This window comes from Limulus polyphemus, unplaced genomic scaffold (genome assembly GCF_000517525.1).
Source record: "Limulus polyphemus unplaced genomic scaffold, Limulus_polyphemus-2.1.2 Scaffold395, whole genome shotgun sequence".
Lineage (NCBI taxonomy): Eukaryota > Metazoa > Arthropoda > Merostomata > Xiphosura > Limulidae > Limulus > Limulus polyphemus.
The window spans coordinates 406,253-410,911 of record NW_013666005.1 but is presented as its reverse complement, the minus strand read 5'-3'; the positions used below and the strand labels follow the sequence as shown (position 1 = coordinate 410,911).

General features: G+C 35.6%; 1 protein-coding gene across 1 annotated transcript in view; it reads left to right on the top strand.

The window, feature by feature from the left end:
* Positions 1–1,575: 1,575 nt before the first annotated feature.
* The window catches only part of LOC106457947 (ammonium transporter Rh type B-like), a 33,959-nt gene continuing 30,875 nt past the window's right edge, over positions 1,576–4,659 (top strand). Inside the window, exon 1 of the mRNA XM_013917394.2 lies at positions 1,576–1,695. The gene's annotated coding sequence lies outside the window, so the exon portion shown is untranslated. The remainder of the gene's footprint in view (positions 1,696–4,659) is intronic.

Here is a 4,659-nt window from a genome sequence, read left to right as displayed (position 1 = left end):
ATTCAAATGATTAAATTACAGATTTCTTTTCCTTTCATCAGAGATAAAATTTAAACAACAATTTGTAACATAAAGGCCTAATGCATTCTTTGATTCACTGCACCTTCTGCCTATTCAAGGCTCATTAACATAGCTTGGATCAGTGAAACTGCAGTCCACAGCAGAAGGTGCGGTGAATCAAAGAATGCGTTAGGCTTTTATGTTTAGGATTATTGTTTCAATTTTACCTTTGATGAAAAAAAGTCTTGAATACAATCAGTAAACAGTTGGTCCACAACATAATATCAAATAATGAACTATGTGCAGTTCCTTAATATTATTCACATACCTAAATTAATCCAGGTTATTACTTGGTGGGTTAAGAAGGACCCCAAACCCCATAAATAATATTTCAGATACTATTCTTAGCTCTAGAAAGAACATTTTAACTTAACGTATAAAATATAGAAAAATTTATCTTGTCCTTCTCTTACCCTGAAGCAGTAAAGCCAGAAGGAGGACAAGAAAAAAATTTGATTTATCTCTAGTAGACAATCGTTTCTCTTTTGTTTATTTTGCAAAAGTAATACTTTCTTTGATATTATATTTTAAGGTATTCTCAGTGAAATAGCTCTTGTTTTTACAACAGAGATCAACCAATGCTTCTACTGTCATACAGTTGTTTGTTAAACTCTCCATCCTGAAACACGCTTTGTAAGTAATGCCATCCCCACCCACCCGGAAAGAAGTATGTGAGAAAAATTATGGGAACAAACTGAAATATGTACAATAAAAATAATGGGAAGGAAAACTTAGAAAACCCTAAAGATTTCTGCGGAAAATATATCAACAGGATACGAATTGTAGCGTTGTAAGCCTTCTGACTTACCGCTGAGCCTCTGGGGTAGGGTATATCTGTGGAAACTGATACAGTATTCATTATTCGGCCATTAGATAATAATAACAGCTTGTACTAGTAAGTTTAAAAAACATTGTAATAAAGAATACTGCATTTCGAGTTGTATAATCACTATACTGTAATGAAATCAACACCAATCTTTAACATTGTGTCAAATAACCTTCAACCTAAATTTTCAAAGTTAATTACCGCTGATTAGTTTCAAAAGTATAGTTTATACACTTTCCAAATAAATAAATAAACAAGTTTGTAAAAGTTTCCATATATTTGATCGCACCAACGGTCGGTGGAGGCGTAGGAAAATTTCAGTCTTCCAAACAAACAAGTTGGCTAACTACGTTGCTTAATTAAACAGGACAAACAAGTCGAAATATATTACTGTCAAATATATCATGTTCCACGGGAAGCAGATACTCAAGGTAGATAGATGCTTGTGGGTTTCCAAGCTTCGTTCGACAAGTCGGTACTTTAAAAATAGCTTACACGTGCAGAATGTAATGTAACTATGACCTTCATTGTACGTTAAACACAACACAAACACACAAACTGTGACGAAATATTAAATTACAAAAAATTGATAGTTAATTTCTGCTAGTTTCGTGTTTAGTGTCTCATCATGTGGAAGCGAGGTAACTTTGCAGTGCTCGTGGGAATGATACAAATAACGTTTATTATCATTTACGCAACTGTTGTTGATTATCATCCCGATGCAGATGCGCAGAATCCAGTTCATAGCCTCTCCGACACTTTGGGTGGAAGTAATTATAGAAAGAACAAGTTGGAAAATTATTATCCACGTAAGTGCTTTTCGTAACGTCATATCATTTGTGATAGTTTAAGTAATTCTGTCTCATGGATGCTTATTTGTTGTAATATTTGTTTTTTGTTTTTTTAATGCTAAATAGTCTACTTCATGCTTCTTGTGGTTCCCCAGTGGTCCAGCGATAAGTTTACGGACTTACAACAGTATTATTATCTGGGATTCGAATGTCTGTGGTGGACAAGAGTGCAGATGATTTATTGTGCAACTTTCTGCAAAAAAACAACAACATGTTTGTCATGCGTTATATATGACACATTATTTATAGTGACGTTTGATTGTACTACAACTACAATTTCATCTGTTGTGGCATTGAATTCTCCTCCCAGAAAATGAGTTAAGACTCTATACTTACTCCAGTACTGTATCATTCCCAAATTAAGATCGTATCGAGATTTCTTATCTTTTTTTTAAATCAATGTAGGCTCGGCATGGCCAGGTGGTTAGGGCGCTCGACTCGCAATCTGCGGGTCGCGGGCTCGAATCCCCGTCACACCAAACATGCCTGCCCTTTCAGCCGTGGGGGCGTTGTAACGTGACGGTCAATCCCACTATTCGTTGGTAAAAGACTAGCCCAATAGTTGGGGTGCGTGGTGATGACTAACTGCCTTCTCTTTAGTTTTACACTGCTAAATTAGGGACGGCTAGCGCAGATAACCCTCGTGTAGCTTTGCGCGAAACTCAAAAAATAAACAAAACAAACAAATCAATGTATTGCCGTATAATTGTATTACAACTTTTTTTATTTGCCGTGTATTTGTATTTTGTATTTATGGCAAAGCTACTAAGATCTGCCGCCGTCATTAATTTCGATCAACTCCCCAAAAGGTAGGCAGCCAGTCAGAAGCATCCTACCTTAAAATGGGTGGGAATATTTTGTGGCATCGCTCGGATTCAAATCCGGATCGCCAGCTTCGAGATCCAGAGCTCTACCATAGAGTACAAGTAGGATACAACGATACTCGCCCATATTTTTTGTGATAGTTTCTGATATTCTAGACGTATAACTGTGATACTTTTAAAGCTAAACCAAGTTCACAGCTATCTAATTTCCTACAAAAAAAAAAAAAAAATAGCGGTTTGAGGATCTAATACATGAAAGGACAGATGTTGTGATTTGTTATAGCTTAGAGAGATAAAACATGATGTCGAGGTAACAAAAAAAATAAACACTTTATTTTACTCTCAAAATACTAAAGATAAAAAATTGACCGACTGGTGATCGGACTGTTGCAATTTATGGAAGAGGTTGAATAAAAATAAAATGAAATAGATTGTATGTAAATGAACGATCGATGCAATTACTTTGTTGAAGTATAAAAATAAAGATCAGTAAGCACAGAAATGACAGGACTTTCACAGTAAGCCTTGACTCTCTGAAATGAGAAATGAAAGTCTTTCCTAGAAGGTTGAAACGAATCTGGTTTGAAAATGCCAAAACTGCATTTATAATATATGTTCTCTCTACATATTGATCAATAAAAAAAAACGGGCATCAAAATACAGAAATGCTGTTTCATGGGGTAGCTGCATTGTATCTTGTTTCACTTTGTATATAAAAGACTACACTACGACTGCCTTCAACTTCTACAATCGACGTACATTTCAGATTGCATTTAGCGCATGACCTCAACCGTATTTAAGAAAAGTATGAATATTATAGAAGTTTTTAGAACTTATGAGTGAATGCAAATAGGGATATACATATATGGTATAATATGTCAACCACACTACATCTGCCATATCCAGTGCCGACGAGGCCTTTTGCCCAATACCAGAGCCTATCAGGCTGGCTATGGTACGACAGACATGGTAGTGGTTTAGGCACTATTTGTATCATTAGATTTAATGAACAAACTGTTATGATGTGAATTAGATTAAGTAAGTGTATTGTAATCATTACCAATTTTATTTACGTCATTTACAAATCAGATTTTTAGGGAAAGGTTTAATAACATGATAGCATTTATTAATTTTAAAGTATGTAGATTTTACATATTACAACTCAGGGGAGGCGGTAAGGGGGTTTGCTGGGGCTGAAGCTACCCCAAAATGTGCCTTAGCCTCCCCTGTAGCCTCCTTACTCAACGAGAAATTCAAAGTTTTTGTTTCACTTACTAAGCACTATAACACGAGTATGTGTGCCCCTAATATGTAGAGTGCACCTCCTAAATTCTTTTGTTTATCCCACCTCCGCTTCCTCGCCGAGAAGAGGCTGACGCCCCTTCTGTTTCAACTGACATGACTTTAGATCTGTTGTGATTCTGTATTACCAAATTTGTACGATTGTAACACTTTCGATTTAATATGTTGTGATACTGTATATAAATTATATACACTACAAAAAACTGATCCAAAAGTTATACTTTGTCATGTAATGATCTAAGTGTTATAAGGTATCAGAAAAGTGACAGTATCTAATTAAATTACTCATAGGCTGTATGTTGTTAGTACCACAATGAACTTTAATTGTTTGAAGTATCCGGCTTTATTAATTTTGTGTATACACTCTTTTAGTATTCATGGTACTATTTGACTAGAGCGAGAATTTCTTAGATGCCAAAGTAACCGGCAAAAAGAAAAAAACACAGTTAAAAATAAATATTTTATCAATATTGCTCTAATTAAACAGTAAATGAGAATCTACGAAAGGGGGACACTAGCATGATTTAATGGTTAGCGTGTCGGACTACGAACTCATGGGTTCAGGGTCCAAAATGTAATACTGCAAATACACTCTGTACTTTCAGTCGTGGGTGTGTTATAAAAATGACAGTCAAATCTATTATTTCTTTTGAAGCCGGACAAAGCATCTGTGGAAGTGGGTGCTTCTGCCTTGTTTACTCTTCTCTTGTCAGTAGTTGAAAATTAAGGACAGCTTACCTAAACCTTAAGGGCAGGGATGGAAATGCGGGGATACGACGTACTCCTAGTACCTGAA